General features: G+C 48.4%; 1 protein-coding gene across 1 annotated transcript in view; it reads left to right on the top strand.

Annotated features, from left to right (window-relative positions):
- TEKT5 (tektin 5) overlaps positions 1 to 12611 on the top strand; it is an 80845-nt gene that overhangs the window by 43036 nt on the left and 25198 nt on the right. The gene's annotated exons all lie outside the window — the stretch shown is intronic.

Raw genomic sequence — 12611 nt, forward strand, 5'->3', positions numbered from 1 at the left:
TGTGGGAGTACGATGAAGGATGGCGCCCACCCTGGTCTGCCAGCCTTTACTTCTCCTATTGAAAGGCACTGTAGAAGTCTAGGGGGAAGGGCTCTTAAAAACTTAAGAGGATTAAGGATCCCCTTCCTCACTTTAATATGCATATGAATGGCTTGGGAGTTTGTAAACATGTAGATTCTGTTCTGAGATCTGGGGTGGGGCCTGGGTTTCCAACAAGCTCTAAAAGTCCAAAGATGCTGGTCCATGGACCACACTTTGAGTACCTAGGCACTGGAGAAATTGTTCTCTGAACACAGAAACCCCAGAGGAGCGGCAGATTTACATGAGATGGGCAGCTTTGGCAGACCATGATTTCCCCTGGGATGGCTTATAGCAAGGGTTGCAAACTGGAAGGCCCAAGGGCTGAATCCCCGCCCCCCAGCCTATTGTTTGTAAGTAGTTTTATTGGAGCACAGCCACTGTAATACATACTCACTTTTTCTGCGGCTGCTTTTGTGCTACAGTGGCCAAGTTGAGTAGTTTTCACAGAGATCCTAAGGCTGTGGTAGCAATTTAAAGGGGATGGATTTGAAGAATTAAAAACAAAGCATGGCTGGACATGGTGGCTCACACCTGGAATCCCAGCACTTTGGGTGGCTAATGTGAGTGGATCACTTGAGGTTGGGAGTTTGAGACCAGCCTGGCCATGGCGAAACCCCATCTCTACAAAAAAAGTACAAAAATTAGCCAGGTGTGGTGGCATGGGCCTGTAGTTCCAGCTATTCTGGAGGCTGAGGCAGGAGAATCGCTTGAACCCAGGAGGTGGAGGTTATAGTGAGCCAAGATCTTGCCACTGCATTCCAACCTGGGCAACAGAATGAGACTCTGTCTTCAAAAAAATTAAAAACAACACACACACAGCCATGCCCTCCTGCTCGTAACATTCTCAGACTGGCTTTTGAAGGAAGTGGCTCTGGGCATGTGTGGGAGTTTGAGGGTGAAATTAATAGAGGACATTACCTGGCCAGTCTTTATTTCCCGGATGAGCAGGTAGAAGCTCAGAGCAGTCAGAGGTTCTGAGTGTGGGTCTGGGCTCCACAGTTTGTGTTAGGGCAGAGATGGAAACCTAGGGCTCCCGACTTCCTACCCAGGGTTTCTACCTCCAGGATGACCTGCACAGAATTCTTTGATCAGGGTGGGGGCGGCGGGGTGAGAGGAGTTACTTAACATGAAAACCTTTAGTCTGCCCAAAGAGCCATCTGCCCCCTGCCTTGGGCTGGCTTTCTTTCTGAGCCACATTCAAAAGACTGAGAGCTCTTTTCCATCGCACACAACCCCCATCTTGACCCTTTACACTAGAATAAGTTGGTTGATGGAGGGTGGGCTGGGGTTGGGGTATTAAGTTGGAGCCCATGCTGGAGGCCTCTCTCCAGCTGTGACCGCTTCACACTGCCTAATGTCTCAGAGTGTTCCCTGTGATATCCAGGGAATTGGATTAAATGCTTCTGAAAGCCGGGCGCGGTGGCTCAAGCCTGTAATCCCAGCACTTTGGGAGGCTGAGGCGGGTGGATCACGAGGTCAAGAGATCAAGACCATCCTGGTCAACATGGTGAAACCCTGTCTCTACTAAAAATACTAAAAATTAGCTGGGCATGGTGGCACATGCCTGTAATCCCAGCTACTCAGGAGGCTGAGGCAGGAGAATTGCCTGAACCCAGGAGGCGGAGGTTGTGGTGAGCTGAGATCGCGCCATTGCACTCCAGCCTGGGTAACAAGAGCAAAACTCTGTCTCAAAAAAAAAAAAAAAAATGCTTCTGAAGGTGGATTCCTTTTAGATTAAAATAGTAATAGGTATTAAGGGTGGTGGAGACAAAAATGAGATATTTTTCTTAATTTTACTTATTTATTTGTTTTTTACATGGAGTCTTGCTCTGTCTCCCAGGCTGGAGTCAGTGGTGCAATCTTGGCTCACTGCAAACCCCGTTCCCTGGGTTCAAGCGATTCTCCTGTCTCAGCCTCCGGAGTAGCTGGGATTACAGGTGTGCCACCACACCCAGCTAATTTTTATATTTTGAGTAGAGACTGGGTTTCACCATATTGGCCAGGCTGGTATTGAACTCCTGACCTCATGGTCCACCCACCTCGGCCTCTCAAAGTGCTGGATTACAGGCATGAGCCACTGCGCCCAGTGAGTTTTTTTATTTATTAAGGTAGAAATCACATAACATAAATTACTTTAAAGTAAGGGCTGGGTGTGGTGGCTCAGACCTGTAATCCAAGCACATTTTGGAGGCCAAGGCGGGTGGATCACCTGAGGTCGGGAGTTCAAGACCAGCCTGACCAACATGGTGAAACCCCATCTTTATTTAAAAAAAAAAAAAAAAGTGAACAATTCGCCGCCTTTTAGTATTCATAAAAGGCAACTACCACCTCTACCCAGTTCCATTTTCGTCACTCCAAAAGAAAACCCTGTACCCATTTAAATCTCTCCTCCCCAAACCTCACCCATTTACCTTCCACCTTTATGCTATCATAACACTGGTAATAAACATACAGGCCTTTCATTGTTTTCTTCTTTTGAATGTAAATACATTCATTTGTTTTCTCTGCAGTTGCCTTACTAAAACTTTTTTTTTTTGAAAGTGAGGTATAACTCAGCAAAGAACTGCATGAATCTTCAAATCTTTAAAAATGTTTAGTTATTAGGGAGACATAATAGTTGTACATATTTATCAGGTACATATGATATTTGACTGCATTAATCTGTGTACAGCTTGAATTTGATTTTTACATGTGTGAGCGCATGTGAAACCAGTACCGAACTCAGTGGCTCTCAGTCAGGGGTGATTATGCTCCTCAGGGGACATTTAGCAATGTGGTTGTCATAAGTTGGGGGCTGGATGCTACTGGCGTTAAGTGGGTAGAGGCCAGGTAGGCTGCTAAACATCCTTCAATGCACAGGACAGATGCCACACACAGAATTACTGGTCCCAGACCAGGCTCAATGGCTCACATCTGTAATCCTAGCACTTGGGTAGACCGAGATGGGAGGTATCACTTGAGGCCAGGAGTTCAAGACCAGGCTGACCAACAGGGTGAAACTCCATCTCTACTAAAAATAGAAAAAATAGCTGGGTGTGGTGGCCTGCACCTATAATCCCAGCTACTCAAAAGGCTGAGGTATGAGAATTGCTTGAACCCGGGAGGCAGAGGTTACAGTGAGCTGAGATGGTGATACTGCACTCTAGACTGGGTGACAGTGAGACCCTGTCTCAAAAAAAAAAAAAAAAAATCTAGTCCTAAATGTCAATAGGTGATGAGGTTAGAAAACCCTGTCCCAGATCAAAGCCTAGGGCATTTGTAGCTCCAGGAGCCCCTCTTTTGCTCCCTCCCAGTCTACACCCCTCCCCAAAGGGAACCATCATTCTTACTTCTATCACCATCCATTATGTTTGCCTAGTACTGAAATTCATATTAATGGAATCATGCGCTATGTTCTTTACTTGTGTTTGATTGCTTCCACTCGATAGAATAGCTGTAAGGTTCATCCATGTTGCATGTATTAGAAGTTCTTTTTTGACCAGATGCAGTGGCTCACCCTTCTAATCCCAGCACTTCAGGAGACTGAGGTGGGTGGATCACGAGCTCAGGAGTTCGATACAAGCCTGGCCAAGATGGTGAAACCCCATCTCTACTAAAAATAAAAAAATTAGCTAGGCGTGGTGGTAGGTGCCTATAATCCCAGCTACCTGGGAGGCTAAGGCAGGAGAATCACTTTTACCCAGTTAAGCCAGTCAAATTGACATATAAAATTAACCACTAGGGTCTGATGGCTCACATCTGTAATTCTAGCACTTTGATAGGCCAAGGTGGGTGGATTGCTTGAGCCCAGGAGTTTGAGGCCAGCCTCGCCAACACAGCAAAACCCCATCTCTACGAAAACCACAAAAATTAGCTGGATGTGGTAGCATGTGCCTGTAGTTTCAGCAACTCTGGAGACTGAAGAAATGGGAGGATCCCTTGAGCCTAGGAGGTTGAGGCTGCAGTTAGCCATAATAGTGCCACTGCTGGCCGGGCGCGGTGGCTCAAGCCTGTAATCCCAGCACTTTTGGGAGGCTGAGGCGGGTGGATCACAAGGTCGAGAGATCGAGACCATCCTGGTCAACATGGTGAAACCCCGTCTCTACTAAAAATACAAAAAATTAGCTGGGCATGGTGGCGTGTGCCTGTAATCCCAGCTACTCAGGAGGCTGAGGCAGGAGAATTGCCTGAACCCAGGAGGCGGAGGTTGCGGTGAGCCGAGATGGCGCCATTGCACTCCAGCCTGGGTAACAAGAGCGAAACTCTGTCTCAAAAAAAAAAAAAAAAAAAAAATAGTGCCACTGCACTTCAGCCTGGGCAACAAGTGAGAACCTATCTCAAAAAAATAAAATAATAGTCGCCACCACATACACGTGCACACACACACAATTTTATTTAGTCCTCATAATCACCTTATGGGCAGGTTTGTGGTTGTTGTTTTGAGATGGAATTTTGCTCTTGCTGCCCAGGCTGGTGCAATGGCTCGGTCTTGGCTTACTGAAACTTCTGCCTCCTGGGTTCGAGCAACTCTCCTGCCTCAGGCGCCCACCACCACGCCTGGCTAATTTTTGTATTTTTAGTAGATACGAGGTTTCAGCACATTGGCCAGACTGGTCTCGAACTCCTAACCTCAGGTGATCTGCTGTCCTTGGCCTCCCAAAGTGTTGGGATTACAGGCGTGAGCCACCATGCCCGGCTTGGCAGGTTATTGTTATTAAGCCAGTTTTTACAGACAAAAGAGCAAGTGCTCTGCACAGTGTCTGGCAGCTGGAAAGGGCTCAATTGATGTTGAGTGCAGATAGCATGAGGCACAGAGAGGTTGTGATTCATGCAAGGTCACACAGCAGGAGGTGGAATTTGAACCTACATCTGTGCAACTATAGAGAGGCTCAGGGAGGTGAAGTAACCTGTCCCCACGTGTACAGCATGTGGGAGGCTTAGGAGTCCTCCTCCCCAGCTTCACCTCATCTCCACTGGCAAGCAGCCTGCTGTATGCAGAGCACAGAGCTTGGGCGGGAAAGAGAGTGAGGTGAGCCCTCTACATCACCGTCTTCCCACCAGAGATCCAGCTCCCAGGCAGGGCTGGGCAGGGAAGGCAGCGCTGGCTGCCAGATGCTGGGTGCCAGGACTCCTCCCATGGGGTGACCCCCTGGGCCAATCCCTAGCAGCCTCGCCCAGCCACTAGGATATACCAGGCTGTGCCCCAGAAGCCTTTTTCCCAGATTTCTCTGGCTTCATAGGAACAGGAAGGTTAATATCCCTGGGGAGGGTGTCAGCAGTGGGGACTCTGGGGAACCCCTCAGAGCTTGGGGGCTGGGCAGACAGATGCCAACTCTGTCTGTGCGTGTGTGTGTCTCTGCCTGTGTCTATAAGAGATTGTTCTACCTAGCCTGGAGAGGGTAGGACAGCAGGTGGGGAGAGGAGCAGCAATTTCCTTTGGCATTTTTCAGAATGTGTGGGAGAAAAGCATGCACTGTGGGAAGAGCTGGGCATGCCACCTTTGCTCTGTGACCAGAAAGGTGTTTGTGTCTGCCAGCTCTGTGTGCCGGGGTGGTGAAGGGTTTCCATACTTGCTAAGGTTTTCAAGATCTCCTTCTCCCAGGCCCTGCGCTGATCACATTACTGGATTGTCTCACTAAGCCTCACCTCTGCCCCCTTGTCTAGAAATGATGATGATCCCTGCTGTAGTGGAAAGCTCAGAGAGGGTAGGACACTGGCCCAAGGCCACCAAGCTTGGTTGTGCTGGAGCTGGGATTTGAACAGTCTGTGCTACTGCCTGTCCTGTTGTCTTTTTATTTTTTTAGATGGAGTCTTACTCTGTTGCCCAGGATGGAGTGCAGTGGTGCTATCTTGCCTCACTGCAACTTCTGCTTCCCGGATTCACGTAATTCTCCTGCCTCAGCCTCCTGAGTAGCTGGGATTATAGGTGCCCGCCACCCAGCTTGCTAAGTTTTTTGTGTTTTTAGTAGAGACGGAGTTTTGCCATGTTGGTCAGGCTAGTCTCAAACCTCTGACCACACCTCAAGTGATCCTCTCATCTTGGCCTCTCAAAGTGCTGGGATAACAGGTGTGAGCCACCGCAACTGGCTGTGGACTCTTGTCTTAATCAAACACCCCACAGTGTATATTTATCCATCCAGGGAGCCAGTGTTGGCTGAGCATCTACTAATTGATTAATATATGCAAAGCCCTTGGAAGAGTGCCTGGCACACAACAGCAGTATGCTAAGTGTTGCATGTTATCATCATCATTGCTATTTACTGTGTTCCAGACACTGATTCCATGTAGGCACTGGGAATTCAGAAGTGAGCAGGGCAAACCAAAACCCCTCCCCAGAGGAAAACCTTGCTTTCTGGTTATGGGAACTAACAACCAATTTAATGAGTGAAACATAGAGTATTCTGGGGTAAGGGCTAGAGATAAAATGAAGCAGGGAAGCAGACGATTGGGGGTGATGGCCGCTTTAGGACTGCAATTTAAATTGGGGTTGTCAGGGAAGGCCACCTTGGCTTTTTAGCTATAGAGTGAAGGAGGTGAGAGAATGAGCCACTTGGGTACCTGGGGAAGTGCATCCCAGGTGGAGGGGCAGCTCCCCATTTGATCTTGCTCTGTTGGATTGCCCTGCAGAAAGACCATGTAATTAAACTGCCCCTCCAGCTCAGGATGAAGGTCCTGTGGGCTTCCTCCTGGGCATGAAAGTTCAGGCTGCTCTGTCTCCAGCCCCTGCCCCTGGCCAGCCCATACAGCCATTTGCCTCTGGAGAATTGGGAATCCCATTCCTCAAACTTCTGGAGGCTGTCATGGTGCCCCAGGGTTTCTGGAGGTACACAAGCAGGGGCTGCCCCACAGACAGAGTGGGTGTGGCTTTTTAAATTATTTATTTAATTATTTATTTGAGATGGAGTCTCCTTCTTGTCGCCCAGGCTGGAGTGCAGTGGCACTGTCTCTGCTCACTGCAATGTCTGCCTCCTGGGTTCAAGCAATTCTCCTGCCTCAGCTTCCTGTGTAACTGGGATTACAGGCACGTGCCACCACGCCTGGCTAATTTTTGGATTTTTAGTAGAGGCAGGGTTTCACCATACTGGCTAGGATGTTCTTGATCTCCTGACTTTGCGATCTGCCTGCCTTGGCCTCCCAGAGTTCTGGGATTACAGGTGTGAGCCATCACCCTCAGTGCTTTTTTTTTTTTTTTTTTTTAAGACGGCGCCTCACTCTGTCACCCAGGCTGGAGTGCAATGGCACCATCTCAGCTCGCTGCAACCTTTGCCTCCCAGGGCCAAGAGATTCTTGTGCCTCAGCCTCCTTGAGTAGCTGGGATTACAGGCAAGTGCCACCATGCCTGGCTAATTTTTGTATTTTTAGTGGAAACAGGGTGTCACCATGTTGGCCAGGCTGGTCTGGAACTCCTGACCTCAGGTGATCCACCCACCTTGGCCTCCCAAAGTGCTGAGATTACAGGCATGAGCTACTTGCTGGGGGTGGGCTTTTTTCCTCCCTTCTAATAAAGGTGACCCTGGCCTTGAGTGATGGGCTAGACAAGAGATTAGGGACAGCATGTTATTTGGCAGAGTGCATACCTGGGCAGATTTGCCTTGGGTGTGGGTCACCGACAGGTTCTAGGGAAGCCAGTTTCGGAAAACCTGCAGGCAAGCCCCGTCAAAAGACGGGAGAGGGGACTGGGTGCCATGGCTCATGCTTGTGATCTCAGCGCTGTGGGAGGCCAAGGCGGGTGTATCACTTGAGGTCAGGAGTTTGAGACCAGCTTGGCCAACATGGTGAAATCCACTAAAAACACAAAAATTATCTGCATCTGGTAACACATGCTTATTATCTCAGCCACTTGGGAGTTGGAGGCAGGAGAATCGCTTGAACCCAGGAGACAGAAGTTGCGGTGAGCCGGGATTGCACCACTGCACTCCAGCTTGGGCGACAAGAGTGAGACTTCATCTCAAAAAAATATAAAAATAAAAAAGAAATGGCAGCGGAGGGGGGAAGAGACAACAGGGGGTGGAAAAAAGTAGAACAGGGTGGGGTGTGGTGGAGAAACAGACAGCTGTGAGTTCTAGTCTGAGCCTGGGGCGGGTGTGGGAGGGAACAGACTCCACGAGGGTCCTGGTCCCCACCCTTCAGTGCCCTCCGTCTACCTCTGCTTCCTTTCTCTCTCACCTGTGTTACCTATGTACCAAGTGCAGGAATGCCATGTTCCCAATTTTGCCATATTCATGTGCCACCTAGATGGTTACTGACTTTGTATTTCTATTTAAATTGAGTCGCCTAAAAATTTCAAAAAATAGGCCAACTGTGGTGGCTCATACTTGTAATCCCAGCACTTTAGGAGGCCGGTGTGGAAGGATTGCTTGAGCCCCAGAGTGCAAACCAGCTGGGCAACATGGCAAGACCTGGTCTCTACAGAAAACTAGCTGAGCATGGTGGTGCATGTCTGTAGTCCTAGCTACTCGAGAGGCTAGGGTGGGAGGATCACTTGAGGCCTGGGAGGTTGAGGCTGCAGTGAGGTGAAATTGTACCATTGCACTCCAGCCTGGGTGACAGACAGAGACCCTGTGTTAAAAAGAAAAAGGAAATTAAAAAAAAAATTATTGCTGGGTGTGGTGGCTCATGTTGTTAATCCCAGCACTCTGTGAGACTGAGGTGGGCGGAGCACCCTCAGGTTGGGACTTCAAGACCAGCCTGACCAACATGGCAAAACCCTGTCTCTACTAAAAATACAAAATTAGCCAGGCGTGGTGGCACGTGCCTGTAATTCCAGCTACTTGGGAGGCTGTGGCAGAAGAATCGCTTGAACCCAAGAGGCGGAGGTTTCAGCGAGCCAAGATCACACCATTGCATCCCAGCCTGGGCAACAAGAGCGAAACTCCATCTCAAAAATATATATATATTTAAAAGAGACGCAGCCAGGTGTAGTGGTTCATGCCTATAATCCCAGAACTTTGGGAGTCTGAGGCAAGAGGACGGCTTGAGGCTAGGAGTTCAAGACCAGCCTGGGCAATATAGCAAACCCCATCTCTACAAAAAATTAGCCAGGCATGGTGGCACACACTTGTAGTGCCAGCTACATAGGAAGCTGAGTTGGGAAAATCGCTTGAGCCCAGGAGTTCTAGGCTGCAGTGAGATAAGACAGTGAGTTCCACTGCACTCCAGCCTGAGCAACATAGTAAGATCCAATTTCTACAAACAAAATAAAAATAAAAAATTAGTCAGGTGTGGTAGCATGCACCTGTATTACCAGCTACTCAGAAGGCGGAGACAGGAGGATCACTTGAGCCTGGGAGTTTAAGGTTGCAGTGAGCCATGATCACACCATTGTACTCCAGCCTGGGCAACAGAGAGAAACCCTGTCTCTAAAAAATAAGAAATGAAAATGAAAGAGAACCTTCAGGTCACTTCAATAAATGGAAAATCATCGGCACTTACATTAAGTAGAGGATAGCTAGAAATAAATACAAGGAAAGCAGAGCCAGCCGTTCAAATGCAGTCTGAGGCTGTGGCCTGCAGAAACTGCTGGATGCTGAAGCTGCTCTTTGTGAACCACACAAAATCTCCCAGGGCTAGAGAGACAAAGACAGGCTAGCACCATGTGTGGCCCCATGCCTGGAAACAGCCAGCAAGGTTTGAAAAAGAATTGACAAGGAGGTAACTGTCTCATTTCTCTCATCTAAAAACCAGGAAATGCAGGCAGGGTGTGGTGGCTCATGCTTATAATCCCAGCACTTTGGGAGGCCAAGACGGGTGGATTACTTGAGGCTGGGAGTTCAAGACCAGCCTGGCTAACATGGTGAAACCCCATCTCTACTAAAAAAAAAAAAAAAAAAAAAATGCAAAAGGTAGTCAGATTTTGTGGTGCATGCCTGTGTCCCAGCTACTTGGGAAGATGAGGCAAGAGAATCACTTGAATCTGGGAGGCAGCAGTTGCAGTGAGCCAAGACCATGCCACTGCATTCCAGCCTGGGCAACACAGCGAGACTCTGTCTCAAAAAATAAATAAATAAAAATAAAAGCCAGGGAATGTTGCTAGAACCTTCTGCATAGGATAGGTTTGATCCTATAATGAGATGATTAATGTGTCTTGGTGCAGGACTTGGCCTTGATAAAGGGTCATATGTGGCTTTGCCCTCGTTCCTCTGCTTACACAGGAATTCTAGGAGACCTAAAATGGTGCCTTTTTTATGGACCTGTCCCCCACCCATGTGCTGTACATTAAAGACATCTAATAAATGGGTTTTTTTTTTTTGTTTTTTTGAGATGGAGTTTCGCTCTCGTTACTAATAAATGTTTTTAGGACTGGGCACGGTGGCTCAAGCCTGTAATCCTAGCACTTTGGGAGGCCGAGGCGGGCGGATCACAAGGTCAAGAGATCGAGACCTTTCTGGTCAACATGGTGAAACCCCGTCTCTACTAAAAATACAAAAAATTAGCTGGGCATGGTGGCGCGTGCCTGTAATCCCAGCTACTCAGGAGGCTGAGGCAGGAGAATTGCCTGAACCCAGGAGGCGGAGGTTGCGGTGAGCCGAGATCGCGCCATTGCACTGCAGCCTGGGTAACAAGAGCGAAAACTCCGTCTCAAAAAAAAAAAAAAAAAAGACAAAAAACTAATAAATGTTTTTAACAGGAGGTGGAAGGGACCTGAGTTCCTCTGATGCTGAAAGTGAGCATTTGTCTCACTTGTAGTGAGCACTTATATGTGCTCAACAAATGTTTGTTGTAGAAAGAAGCAAACAACAGAGTATGAAGTCCACCAGAATGTCAACTCCACGATGACAGGGTTTTCCAGCTGTTCTGCTTAAGCTGGTTCCACTGCCTGGAACAGTGCTTGGCACTACGTAGGTGCTCAACAAACGATTGTTGTGTGGACACGTGAATCAATGACTCTATGAATGAATGAATGAATGAATACTTGAGTGCATGAATGAGTGTTAGCCTTTCCTTCCCGAGACCCAGGAGACAGGCCTTCTATAAAGTTTCAGGTCCCCATCGCAGGGTGGCTGAGCCCTGAGCATGGTGACCAGGGAGTAGAGAAAGTGAACAAAGAGAGTGACAGAGCGGCTTAGGTCACTGGCCCGAGACATCTTTAGATTTCCCTAGCAACAATCTCTACTGGTAGAGAGGAGCATCCGGGAGCTGCCCTGGATGGGCTCAGGTTAGGGCACCGCTGGCGAGTACCACAGGCAGCTGCTGCTTTTTATTTGTTGGCTTTTTTTTGAGACAGGGTCCCACTCTGTCACCCAGGCTGGGGTGCGGTGGCATGATCACAGCTCACTGCAACCTCAACACCCCGGGTTTAAGCCATCCTCCTGCCTCAGCTCCTGAATAGCTAGGCCTGCAGGTGCCTACTACTATGTGTAGCTTATTTTTTTTTTTTTTTTTTTTGAGACGGAGTTTCGCTCTTGTCACCCAGGCTGGAGTGCAATGGCGCGATCTTGGCTCACCGCAACCTCTGCCTCCTGGGTTCAGGCAATTCTCCTGCCTCAGCCTCCCGAGTATCTGGGATTACAGGCACGTGCCACTATGCCCAGCTAATTTTTTGTGTTTTTAGTAGAGACGGGGTTTCACCATGTTGACCAGGATGGTCTCGATCTCTCGACCTCGTGATCCACCCGCCTCGGCCTCCCAAAGTGCTGGGATTACAGGCTTGAGCCACCGCGCCTGGCTGTCTAGCTTATTTTTTTAATTTTTGCAGAAACAGGGTCTCACCATGTTACCCAGGCTGATTGAACTCCTGGGCTCAAGTGATCTGCCTGCCTCTCCCTCCCAGAGTGCTGGGACCACAGGTGTGAGTCACGCGCCCAGCCCACTGGCAGCTTATCACCCACTGAACCCTCAGTAATGTCCCCTCATCGACCCCAACAATAGGCTCTTCAAGTAGGGATGCCTAGATGGTAGGGACTGTTTTCTATGACAGAGCAAACACTGGGCAGAATGGCACCAAGAAGCATTTTTCATCTATATAAGGCTCTATTTTCTTCTGCGCTGGGCTGGAGTGAGTGCATTCTGAGGGTTGTTCATCCCACCCACTGCCCCCACAAGGGGGAGGTTTCTGAAGAAAATCCCCAAGGCTTCCAAGAGGTGTTCCCCTATTGAGTGTTTATATGCCACTCACAAAACATTCTTATGGGATAATGTTTAACCAGCATGTGGACTGAGTTACTGTGGCTCACAGAGGACCAGGTCGGGGACTAGCTTCCCTCCTAGGTGGGCTCTGGAGGAGGCTGGGCCTCCCTGCTCTCCTGTAACCCAGCTTCCCGTCTTGACTCCACCAGTAGGAAACTGGCATCCTTTTGTCCTCTTAAAGGAGCAAACTTCTGTCTGTCTATCCTGGTTTTTTTCTTAAGCTAATACAGAAGCCAGGACCTAATTATTTGAAAAAATTCTGTTTTAAGCAATTTCTTGGTGCCCATTGGGTATGGAGCCAACCTCACTAAAATAGTGACTCCTTGTAAGTTAAGATTTGTGAATGTTTTACAGCTTATGAGAAACGAAAAACATAAAGTGATTGTAAAATCCTTTTTTTTTTTTTTTTTTTTTTTTTGAGACGG

The sequence above is a fragment of the Saimiri boliviensis genome, chromosome 12 (genome assembly GCF_048565385.1).
Source record: "Saimiri boliviensis isolate mSaiBol1 chromosome 12, mSaiBol1.pri, whole genome shotgun sequence".
Taxonomy (NCBI): domain Eukaryota; kingdom Metazoa; phylum Chordata; class Mammalia; order Primates; family Cebidae; genus Saimiri; species Saimiri boliviensis.